Here is a 13,528-nt window from a genome sequence, read left to right as displayed (position 1 = left end):
TCATCCCCCATCCTGTCCCGCTTTCAAACATATCTAAAAGGAAATGCTATGCTATGGGAGTATAAGCACATTGTTTAACGAAGACAAAATGCCAAGTTTTATAGTAAAGAATCAACATTTTCTTCCTTTCCCATTAGGCTATGACTTATCCTTCTGTTACCCAAAATACATATTACCTGCTTGTTTCTGAACTATGACTTCCTCCCTTTTTTATTAAACATTATTATTACCCTGTTTATTTCGGTAGCCTGAATATTAAGATTTCCTTTATTGCTCTGCTGTATTATTCTCCTCTATATCTAAGTAATTGTATATTAAGTTTTCTGTCTGTTTCTATCAGTGGAATAGCTTTTGAAAATGTAAATATGGCAGCAGTCCTCACAGATTCAAAGATTTCAGCTAAGAATGTGTTTTAAAAGAGTGTTAGGGACAATTTCTTGGTTTATAAGGGATTTGAAGCTGAGAGGTCTCCAAAACCTTATAAGCAGAGACATTTTCTTACAAAAATACCATGTCAATGTGAGAGATATCATTGTTTAGCAGAACTTAGTGTCAGTATTTCTAGGCTTCTCAAAAAAACCCAAAACAAAACAGCATCTTCTAAAAACTGGCTCTGCAAATTTATGAAACTCATCTTAGTTAAAACAAATTATGCATCAGCTTTTCAGATTTTTCCTACTCAATTATGCAGGTCTCAAAGCTCAATTCATCAGAGAAATGACTGAAAAGCTATTTTAAGTTATTTCATGTGTTAGTTTATCCAAGTCAAGCTTTGTAATCAAAATGTGGCAATTAGCATTCCTTTGTAATTTAATACAAATGTATTCCTTTTTAATTTAATACAAATTTATTCCTTTGTAATTTATTACAAAGGAGGATATCTTTACAAAATAATTTTCTAGCTTTTTGCATAGACTTTGGCAAGTACACTGTTATCTGTTGAACCATATGTGTTTGAAAATAAATGTGCAGCAGTTCAAACAGCAATTCTGAATTATTATGGAAGCAGAGCTGCTAGTATGTATTTCTTTTTAGCTTTCTAGCCTAGGACATTTTGTAGGACACACGTTCACTTTGCCAATTAAAGTCCTGTGTCAGTCTTGGCCTTGAGAAACCCTAAATCATGTTGTTCGTTTCCACACTTTATTCCTGTTGGTTATATCCATCAGTTCATAAATCTAAAGTCTTTCATTTGCTGAATCAATTGTCTCCCCCCAGTCCAAAAGGATTCTGCATGTTTATACACACTAATTTCCAAGTTAATTACCCTATCAGACCCATAGAATAAGCAACCATTTAAGTTTTGTCTTTCAAACTACACAGAAGATTACATGCTGGACAAACCTCACTTATTCTCTCTCTACTACTTGACATAAAACCTGATTCCAGCTCTTCTGCTAAGTTTTTTGCCCTGACATGGTCCTCAGTCAAGCAAGGACTGGCCCAAATAGCTAGAGATACGGAAGCTGAATTTAAGGCACTTACAAGATATTGGGATGCATAAGGAATACAATGGTGAATAATCAATGACTGTTGTAACCTTAGATAACTCAGGGAAGGCTTTATCTGTCTGTTGGCTGCATTCACAGTGTCCTAGGCAGCAGGCTATAAAGCTGGGAGATGTACAGAGAAGGGCAAGAAAGCAATCAAGGACTTGGGGAAAAACTCTCATATGAAGAGAGTGAAGTGGCTAGGAATATCTTCCTGAAAAAATGAAGTGGGGGTAAGTGGGAAGCTGATGGAAGGATATCCATCAGAGAATGTATATGGCAAAATAGAAGCTTCCGCTATCATAATCCCAAAACCAAAGTGGATACCTGATGAAATTCAGAGTCAGTAAATTCAACATTGATGAAATAAAATGTATTCTGAAATTCTACTTTCAAAGGATTTGAAGACAATTCACCTTTGAGAAGAGTTAGTTTTGCCCAGCAATGAAGAACAGCCACCTTCCTGGTGAAAGAAAGCAGGTATTGCAAAATAAGCAATATGGCTTCCCAAATAAAAATAGTCATGAAGGAACATAAGGGGTAACTCTTTATTAATCAGCATTATCTGGAGGAATTTCTGGTAGTCAGAATGTGGTTAGTTGAGCAGGAAAGGATCTAAGATGCGAGCGGTTTCACCTATACTCTTGCAAAACTCAGGGACTATTCAAGACCTTTATTCCACTCCTTGTCTAAACCCAAGCTTATTGCTGGGTTTTCACAGTCAGGATCTCTGGTATTATAGGCTGTATACACTAGTATACACTAGTAAACTAAGTGTATACCCTAGTAAGTCAAGTGTGTGTGGGAATGTTCCCAGGCACCCAGGCCAATTGGTGCGGCACAGCTCATGTCTGTGCTGGTAAACTCAGCCTCCGCAACAGCGTGGCTGCCTCAGACTGCCTGTTGGGAACGGTCTCGGTAACATTATCGTTCTCAAACTATCCCCGTGAGTAGTTTAGCAAGGCAGTAGTTAGCTTGGGCCAAAATGGAACCAGGGAACAAGCTGATGGTTTACCCGTGTAAATGATTGCATTTAACCGGCCAGTACAGACAGTGACAGAAGACTGGTAAACCTCTGGGATCTCTGGTGACAAAAGGAGTACTATAGAGGCTTGGTTCTGCTTTGTTGGTATTAGCACAGGTACATTCTGCATGGATTGATGTTCAGGGCAGTAACAGTGGTCCAGTTCCACAGATTTTGTGACTATATGGGATCAGAAAGGAAAATTAGTAACTGTTGCCGGGAGCACTTCTGCTGAAGTTATGGGGAACCCCATGAGCTGTTCTGCCATAAGGACTGCACAGTAAAATAAATGACTCGCTTCTTGCTTGACTAATAAGACACCAGTTTGAATTAAATAGGAACACACTTATGCTGTGACATCCTTTATCAGTGGAGACAGCTTTCTATTTAAGAGGTATATTGAGAATGGCCAAATTGTGGTACAGGAATGCAAAGCTGACATCAACATACAGAAAAGATATTACACTTTCAACTTTTATTTTAAAATTACCTTCAGCCCCTAATGCAGCCAGGGCACTTCCCCACGTGCTTCTGCCACTGGCAGCAGAGAATAAGCCTTAGAGAGCAAAGGGCAGCAGCGGCAGCAACGGCAGCAGCATCCCTGCCAGGCCCCAGCCCTCTGCTGATTCAGGTTGTCACTGAGCCAACAGACTTTCATTGCATAGCAATTCATCTGCCGATGCTTTAAAACAAGACTGCGCCCCATCTCCTCTCTTGACTGGCTGACTGAAAGCCCACAGCAGAATCTGCTGGTTTAACTTTTCCACAGGATGGTAACATTCAAATTATTTTGACATTGCGAAACCTGGACTCTGCTAAGCAGGTAGGAAAAATAATAAATGCTATTAGGTTACTCTGAACTGTCTGTTGGCATTCATGTCCCAGAAGCCAACTGGTAGGAATAACAGCTATCAGGGTCAGTTATTTTGGAAAGACACTTGAAGCAAAACCTGCTGGTTAATGGGAATATCCGAAGGAGGCATTTTGTCGGAGGAATGCAGTTGAAAACAGCCTGAAGTGTCCCTTCTCACATCCCCTGTGATTAAACATAATAGAAGTCAAGATTTCTCTTCAGACAAAACACTCATAAGGAGGACTTTACATCATACAAAAAAAGAAATGAGAGAAAATTATTCCAGACTACAAAATCCAAGGCTGTAACACAGCCAGAGGCATTTGACCAAGGACGGCGAGCCAGTGGCAATTGCTGCAGGGGAAATTGCTGCAGATTTGGTCACAGAGACGTTTCCAGGCAGTCAGCTGGTGCAAAGGGAATAAAGGCATCTACATGGATGGGAGACATCCCTGCTGGATCAGATCAGGGTATTCCGATGGCTGAGTTAAAGGAGCCGTCCTCTTTGTTTAAAGGAAGCACATCTGTCTATCGCGTTGGGCATAGGACACATGCGAATGGATTTGTCTGGGTCAGTGATCAACCCTTAACTCCTGGTGAACAACCTTTTTGCAGAAGTTCCTCTCCACCTGTTCTCCATCGCCTCCCAGATCATGCGACTGAGAGGCTGGAGAATTTAGACTATAAATCTTCTGTCCTTGAGGAGAAGTCTGCAATTATAACTGCATTTGTGCAAGTAAGCTTCTGAGCAGCTGTAGCCTGAGAAAAAACCCAAATGGTTGTTGCCAGCTGGGGTCAAAGCCAAAGCTCAGCAGGGTTTGGTTGGGGACTGCTGGGGAGCGGTGAAGAGGTTAGCAGTGGAAGAAGTGGCCTAGAGGATACAATCAAAGGTGGGTTTCTGTGTGTTGGGAAAAAGAGCTCGGCAGGTTAGAAACCCAGGGTAGAGACCGGGACGAGGGATTTTTACCTGTGTTGCAACTGCATCATCGACTCGAGGTGGTCTGTGGTGCCAAGGGCTTGCCTCTCTGCAGAGACACTGCGGGCCTGAAAAAGTGCTAGGAAACTCTTTTCCATTTGAGTGTCATTAAACATTCAAGGGAAAAGAAACCTCTGGGTCTGATGTGGAATTAAAGCTTCGAACTTGCCCTACGAGCCAAAGAAGGAGCTGGTTAGGAAGCACGGCAAGACATGCCAGCTATTGGAAACATGGGCAAAATGTTCAGTGTGGTTACAGTCCTTCACACAGAGGGCAGATCGTAATCAGGATGGACAGGGACTGCCACCATACCATGATAAAGCTATAAAGGTGTAGTACAGCCCTACCTTACACCCCAGCATCCGCAGCAGCAGCAGTAGCAGAGCACTGCGGGGCAGTCGGGATGGCTGGGAGAGCCTCACCTGTGAGGAGTGCCAAGGCAGCTGCGGAGGACATGTTCAGGGGACTTAGAAATATTTCTGGTAGGATATCCAGAATTAAATTCACATTCTGGCAAAATCAATCAGGATGCTCGCAGGGAGAAAAGTCATGCACAGTAATGATCACGTTTGCAACCAACCCAATTGCTGAAGTAATATTATGGGGAAAACTTCTCATGCTACCTGGGAATTAAATTACCAAATAAATTCCTTTAGCCTGAAGCCCCCAAAATGCCTTGATAAAAACATAGACAAAGAAATGTAGTGAAGTGATACATTGAGAATTGGAAGGAGAGCAGACAGGTAGAGGGCTTGCAGCCATAGTGCTCCAAAACATCTTTTTGAACCACGGGGAAAAAAAAAAGGGTGGGTGCTGCATGCTTATGGTGGAAAACAAAGCTTGGAAATCGAAGATTCACAAAACAGAATTAGAAATATTAGTAAGTTTCGTGGCTCACTGCAGTGCTTAAGGGATTTTGTGGTTTTTCTTTTTTTTTTATGTCATATTACAGTCACATTTCCTCTTCCATTTGTTATCATAACTTTAAAGGGGTATCCTTTCAATTTAACTCTTCTGTGACAACATTGTCTGTAGCAGCAGTATTTTATTCTTGTAAAAACCTTGGACTGATGTAGCAATGACAGGCAAATGCCAGCAAGCTCCTGAAAAAGAACACCTTTTGGGTAAACACATTACTAGAGACAAACTGCATGATGTGATATGCTGGAAAAACGCACAGGTGGGGTTCAAGCAAATGAGAAAATGTACTTTGTGGTACAGCAGGTCCTTTTTTTGTCCTCAGCATTTCTTAGGTAAACTCACTGCGATCGACTCTAAATGTCAGCTGTTAGTTGGATAGCATAGTGCTTTTTTATTTTTTCAGTGACTGTTTTTTGATGTCAAGAGCAGCTGTGTTCAGTCTTTTTTCTTAAAAAAAAAAAAAGAAAAAAAAAGAGTAGAGCTTAGCATCTGAAAAATTTGGCTTTGTGTGGCTAACCACAAGCTGGGCACATGACTGAGTGCTGCATCTGCTATGTCCCCCTTCAGTTCAAACAGTTTGGACAAGAATATTCTGTAAACTTAAAGGGGAACTCTCAATTTACAGAACGCATTTAGAGCTCCTCATCGAAGCAAGCTTCAAATTTTACCCTCTACCAAAAAAAATAAAATCTGTACTCTGGAAAAGGGAGCTGCAGAATTTACTCCCCTCTGTCTCCTCTCTTTAACCTCAGTGTAAGGGTCAGATTTCCAGGAAATATTTGTAGATTTTTGGACATCTGCCTTTCCAGGGTAGTTAGAGCTACCTCTAGGGCTGTTTCTGGTAATTTGAAGAAAAGAAGTGTCAGCTAGTTTGAATATCTTAATACTCACATGCAGAAAGATATGAAGCACTTAAATCTCTAAGGTATCATTTTTATTTTAGCACTGGTAATAAATTAAATGCTTGAGTAGACTTATTGGTCTTATTAGTAATAGTGGATTTTTCAAAAAGATTTCAATACCTACTCCTATAAGGTGTCTTGGAACTGCCAACCATTCAATACTCCTACTAATGAATGGTCCTGTGCCCTGCAACCACAGAAAAATGCTTTTTTGCAAAACCTAATCTGAGGCAATGATTACAAACAATTTCGTAGATACTTGAAATTTTCCGACCTGCCCACAGCTGCATAATTTTCTCAGCAGTAATGCAAGGTATGCAGCCTACAAAGCCTCTTTTGTAGCCCATCAGCTAGCCACAGGCTTTGCTTTTTCTTCTGTTGTACATTATTATCTCTCTACTAGGATAGCATGGTCTTTATTGGCTATAAAAGTGGGGTAAAAAGGGACCTCAAGATTCCAAGCTCCTTCCTCAAGACAGGAAAAACCACATAATAGGAGTACACTTAGTGATAGTATAATGAAATTCATGAAAGCTTTTACTTCCTCCCTTTTCTTTATTCCCTTTTGGGCTTGTCTGGGCTAGAAGACAGTTTATGCACTGGAGATCTAACATGGGTTGACAAGAGAGAAATTTATGTGCTGTAGAAAGAGGCTTCATAACTCTTCCTCTAGCTGCAGGACACCTTAACCCTACTGAAGAAAATGCAGATGAACAACAGCTCCTGGAAATTAATATTGCTTGGCATTTGCTTTGGAGCACTTCTCTTCACCTTCACCTGCGTTCATTAAAGATGGGCTCACAAATGCTGGGGGGCTGCTCATCAGCAGCTTCTTTCTATGACGTAATTTCATTGTCAATTATTTCTAAAGGAAACAGTGGCTCAAAACAAGATTTAAGAGGTAAAGGACACTAGGGCCTGGTTCAGTCTTTTGGTCATCTCACCATATAAATGCCACAGCACTGTATTTCTTGTGTATGGAAACACAGTCAGCTGGAGACCCTGAAATCTCCCAAATTTCCATGATGAAAACACAAAAAAATGTAAGGAAGTAATAAATCTGTTAGAATTGGAAAAACACAAGCAGTTTGAAAACTCAGAATCACATTACTCCAAAACATCTGTCTGTGTCATTGGGAAAAAAGTGTGAGTGAATGCTGCATGCTGGAACGCCAGAGAGCAATCATTAAACCAGGGATATAACACATTCGAGACCCATGTCGGTCAGGTCAATAAAGCGATATTTCTTCTTTTTATAAAGGAGAGTACCTAAATTAGTTTATTTACAGTAAAAAGCATACACTCATGACAAACAGCATTTATCCATAGGGTCTGCAGCATTGCATGGTCACTATCACAATGCAGAGCAAAGCGTACCTTACGAGGGTTTGATACTGACCGTACTGTTAATTTGGATGTAAATGCAATATATGCCAAGTGCCCATAGATTTGCTCCTACTTTCATTAAGCTGTCTTGAAAAGTGCAGCCTGGTGCTACGCTGGCAGACTCAGAGTGCCACCGCTCCCCTCCATAGAAGCTCGGAGACCAGAGCGAGAGGGCTCTAACCTCTCAGATCAGCCCTGCAGCCTTCCGTAGCTTTCTCCTCAATGAGCTACTCAGTGAGGATGAATAGCTAGACCATCATCTAGACATGACTGCAAAGAATAATTAATTACATCTTTAGTACGATTAGCAATCTGTGTGTCGGAAGACAATTTAGGTGCAATCCTTGGCTTCCTAATGTTGACAGGACCGCATCGTAGGCGTACCTGTCCATTTAATCGAAGTACATAGCAGAACACGCTCCTCTTCTGTTGCTTTGCTTGTTGAGACTGCAGTCCCCTGAGACGGCAGGGTATGGCAGCTGGCAGAGCCCTTCCACCGTGACAGGAAAAAATGGAAATAAGCCACAGGCAGTCAGCACTCCGGATAGAAAGGGTCAGTAGCGGTATGAATCAATAGTGCTAATGGTATGTCACTTCTGCTAAAGCTAGCAATCAGCAAAATGGAAACACACCTTTTAAAGTATTCTTTTTACTAAACTGTATTCTATTTTTCAGGAAAGCTGAGTTCAAAACCTATTGACCTCAGCAGTCATTGTACTGAAACCCAAATGAATACAAAATATTAATGAAAAATCCAACTGCAAACCAACTAAAGTGCATGATACATATGCATGCACAAGTATCCTAGCTCAGATATATAGCATATATAATACACTATCAGTGTACAGGCCAGAAGGGAATGCAAAAAGTAAGAATGATATTAGGGTTAGGTGTTTCAGGAAATCTGTTTTGTTCCTTGCACAAGAAACCATGAGTTGTTATATAATTTCTTTCAAAGCTTATACTCCTAAAAAAAAATTAAATATATCTATTGCCAATTATTCTGCTGTAAAGGCAGAAAAAGAATACTAGAATTGGTCAAAACACTTATTACACTTAAAGGGGAAAAGGGAGAAAAAAAGTTGTTTCACACAGTATTATCTATCTGAAGACAGAATAGATCATCATGACCAAGCAACCACCTAACTGTTGCACCCATGGAGCTCACCCATGAAGATCTGCACTAGGTGTTCAATTCACACATCCCCCTCTCCCTCAAGCGTGCTCAAATTTGCACCAAAACATGACCTTTGCAATCAGCTTCACCAAAAAAGAAAAAAGTGCTCTCAAAAAAATGAGTGTCCAAAAGCATAGCGCAACAACATTTTGTCTCTGGAACACCCACACTTTTTTTTCTGTGTAGCTTTTTCACATCTTCAATGGTCAGCAGTTGTTTTTATGGGTTTTTAAAGAGAAAATTGAGTCCAGGGAGTCCACCATGACTTAAAACCATTGGCTTCACAAAGATGTGTTAAAAAAAACCCAACACCCTCAGAGCACAGAATTTCGCATAGCATAGCATCGCACTTTTCCCCCAGTGTAAAGAAAACAGCATATTCATACACAATACAAAACCAATCTTAGCTGTGTATTTATTAAAAATGTAACTATGTCAAATCAGAACTTACCTTGAAAAAGGCCCACATAGTATGCCACAGTTCAGATAATAATGGCGTTTGATTACCAGCTCTAAGGAGACAAAACCCTTAAGTCAAAAGCAAATGCGTGAAGCAGGGTTTTTCTCAGAACTGCTTACTCAGAGACAAATTCTGAGACTGAAAAACTCAGAGGAATTTGGGTGCAATTTTGGGTGCATTTTTCTAAAGCAGCTTTTATGACCCAGGGAAGTCTTGACCTAACATCCTATGGTATTTCAAGATTGGCTGCCTTACTGGTTTGATAGTGAGCTTCCAGCACCGGGTGCAGACTAAGATTGGAAAGTGTGTCTGTAATCTCTTGAGCACCATTTTAAACTGCCGTGTATAGTTCTGGCTATAGTGCCTTGGTGCAAATACCATATGATTCAACAGTTCACGGCCTTTCTGGCCAAAAACTCCCAACATAAAATAAAGGAAAATAATTGTATTTTTTCCTCAGAACATGTTTCATGAAATGTATTTTTCAGATAGGATTTGCAAATGATGCCACATTGTACAGAGCGATGCACAAATGGGATTCAGCAGCTGCTCCCCTTTGTGCAGATAACATTAGGTTTCATGGATGTGGCAGCTCCTATCGTTTTCTGTCCAATTTTGGTGGAGCGGAGGAGACAGAAGATAGGAGGAAGCAATATTTTATCTACATCACTCTCTGGCAAACTTCTCAGAAACATCAAAGAAATGGTGTTAACCCAACTCTGAAACAGAAACACTGGTCAGCTGAGAGGAAATACGAGGACACCCAAAGACCTCTCTTGGGAAGAGGTAGGTGAAGCTGTGCGGATGTGACTTCTGAAGATGAAGAATACACTACTACTATTTTTGATTTGTAAACTAAGTCGTTGCTTAAACAGTTCATTTTAAGACTTTGGAAATGTGAAGTCTCTACCCCTTCTTAAAATAAGAGGTGTATCAGGTGATTAAGGTAAATGTGATAATTAAAAGGAGTAAGAAAAGTTTGAAATGTTTTTGTAATTACTCCCTAGTCATTGTTAGGCTTTCCTGATGAATGTAGTTAGAAATCTTGAGCTAAAAGCACGTAGTGTGGAACTGATGTTATCGTACACACCACATTGATAGCCTCTCGACCAAGAAAAAAAATATATCACTTCTTACTTTATAAAACACCTTTGAAAATAAAGAGCTAGCACAATATACTCTCAGTATGCCTCCTGCAAAGATTTTGGAAATACATGTATTTGACAGGCGGCTCCATTGGCAAAGTTGTTGCCGCTGAAGATAATAATTGTTCCTCAAAATTCCTCCACAGCTGTGGTAAATGCCTCCAGGCCACCTGTCCTTCTTGGAGTCACCCCCATGCATCACCTAGGTAATGCTAAGGGCACAGCCTGCTAGCAGGGAGAAATCCAAGGTGCACCACCTCAAGGAGCTCCTGAGGACAGTAGCTTAGAAAGACAAACCATAGTTCTTTCTCCAGGTCATTTTCACCTTGAAGGTTATCTGAATAACCTTATTTTTCCTTTATCATTCCCCACCCAGCTTGCATAAGTCGGAACATACAAGGTCACTGACTTTCCGTGAAAGTCACTTATGTGCTGGGTAAGGGATTTTCTTCGGTTGTTTGTTTTTTTTTTTTTTCTGAGGTGGAGATATTTAACTATTATTGCATGTATTGAGGCTTTAGACAAAGCAAATAATGAGCCAACTGTATTTGAAAGCTGATAAGCTCCACACAGAGCACTCGACTTCCAACCTACCAAATGCTTAAGTATGTAAACAACCCCACTGAAGCCACTGAGATTTCTTATATGTCTAGCACTAAGCAAACATCTACTCTTAATTAACTAGGACTCAGCTTGGTAGCAGAAAATTAACTAATTTAGAAAGTTTTGGAAATTTTAGGTGATTTCATTAGCAATTTGTTGGTATTTGGCCCTTTGTGTTAAGCAATAATAAAGCTTGCAGCTGAGAAGAGATATCTTTATTTGCAATCCAAACTGATTCCTAAGAATGTCTTTGTTAATGCAAGAATTAATGGCAATTAATTGCAAATAGTATTGGAAAGAACTCATCAAAAATAATTTTCCCAGAACATTCTCTCACTCTGAAAGAAAAGTTAACATTTCCTTCATCCCTCAAACTTGTAAAGCAAGATTTATTTTTAGGAGTACCTCACAGTGGAAAACTGTAAACTGGAGATTTTAAGCATATAGAAAGGCTGAATAAATCGTGACTTTGTTCTTCATTCCCCAGATGGCAAACAGCCCTCTATTAAAGTGTACTGGTTAGCAGCTGTAGACTAAGCTTTTCTGGCAGTTGTTCTGACCGCAGGTAAAGAATGACACAGACTCAAGCTTATACAAAAGCCACAAGTTTATTATAAATCACATATCAAAACATAGCATCTGCTGAAGGGATAGAGGGTGCTTCACATACCTATCAGTTGGGGATCCCTAAACAAGACAATGCTGGGTCTCTTGACTTCACACCTCTACCATTTTCATAAGATTCAAGGTTTCCTCAACTATATACCAGTCTTTCTTGGTCCCACAGCCTGCTGCCGTACCTTACACCCGTGAGAACTGGTCCTTAACCCTTCTCCACATTGGGTCCGGCCAACTTACAGGACGGATGGCCAGAGAGTTACCTTGAGCACAAGATCCATAACATCCACATTGCTTAACTGTTAACTACCTAGCTAACTCGCTTTTAAACCACTCCAGCTATCCATCAGCCAGAAAAGTTTGCTGTATCGGGAGCTAATCCTAAGCAGTACGGACATGAATGAGTCACCGCTAATTTGCCCCAGGGACAGAAATCAGTCCCAGGCCCCTTTTTCCTTCCTGTCAGCGCGGACACAGCTATGCTTCCTTTAACCTGTGACAAACATGCATGTTACTTTTGTCTAGGATTGTTACCCCGACAGCTGGTACTACGACGGGGGCACAAATCCAAGCAGAAGTACTAAGTTCTGCTCTTTTACCCAGAAGCTCCCCTTTTCTGGCTCTAAAAATGCCAGTGACAAAATGTATCTGTGGTGCACCATCGTTCTTTCTAGCTATGGATAAATCCCCATTTCCCGTGGGAAGCAAACAGGCTGTTTTCTACCCAAGCTTGGAAGCCCCTTTTCCCACCCTTCTTCCTGTGACTCAGCCAGGCTCTTGTTGGACTGTTTCCTATGTAGCAGGGGGGTGGAGGGGGGACAATCTCCACTGAACCCGGTCCAAGGTCAACAAAAATCCTCACTAGATCGCCAGATGAAAACGTACAACATTGGAAAGATTGTTAGCAAGAAGGTGGAAGAACAGGGTCCCTTAGTACAAGGATGAAACTGGCTTCAGAGAGTTTTGCTACTAAAGTGGATGAAGTACCAGTCTGGGAGGGATCACACGGCAAAACTGATCGTTAATACAATACCTCAACTTAAAAGTGGTATCATAAAGGGTCATTTGTGGGCCACACACAAAGGTTCCACTTTAGATACTGCTGTTATAAAGAATAGAAAGTTGGAATCATTGTATTTAATTGAATTCTGAAAAAGTTAAAAACTGCAGTAATGGAGTTTGAAAACTTCTCAAATTAATCACTTCAACCTTTTGAAAAGGAGTAGTGATGGAACAGCCAGCTTCCTCTTCATTCCTCACCTTCACTCTCCATAGAAACTATTTCACTTGTCCTACCGAAAAGGACTTTCTTTTTCCAACTTAAAAAAAACCTTTGGACACGTTTTTCTCATTGAATAAAGCTGTCTCACTGAGAAACTACATCAATAGCAGAAGAGAGTCTTGTAATTTCTGTGGACAAGGAAATGCAGATGTAAAGACTTATGCAGCTTCCCAACAGCCTACCTGCCTCTTAGGACTCCCCTTGGCAGCCCTGACAATTACACCATGTATTTCCTTTTACAGAAAGGAAACGTCTCCCGATTCCAGGCCAACCACTATACACATACAGACGAGAAGTTGCGCTTTTCGGACGGTGCAGTGCCTTGCGTGATCACTGCCACTGGATTTTCCCATCCCCTTTGTTTTAGCCTCCTATCACATCTCTCCTGCAGGCTGGAAATCAAGTAGGGTCACAGTTAGGAGATGGTCGTAGAGCGCCCAACGGTAACGCTACCGACCCTGACCAGCTCCTTGATGTTATTTTCCACGGTTAATAACTGCCATACCCCAAGGCCCGGCTGAAACAGTAGGTCAGGGACGACGCAGCATCCTGCTAACAGCTGCAGAGGGAGCCTGGCCGAGGAAAAATTGCTTTCCTTGCTATACAGTTGCTTCGAAATTTGTGTTCAAAAGCAACCGAGGGACAGATAATGTCTTACTGCGGGCCCTCTCCCCGACGCGGGCAGGAAGCC

The sequence above is a fragment of the Aptenodytes patagonicus genome, chromosome 3 (genome assembly GCF_965638725.1).
Source record: "Aptenodytes patagonicus chromosome 3, bAptPat1.pri.cur, whole genome shotgun sequence".
Classification (NCBI taxonomy): Eukaryota; Metazoa; Chordata; class Aves; order Sphenisciformes; family Spheniscidae; genus Aptenodytes; species Aptenodytes patagonicus.
The sequence above is the reverse complement of the archived record's forward strand: the minus strand, read 5'-3'. Positions refer to the sequence as shown.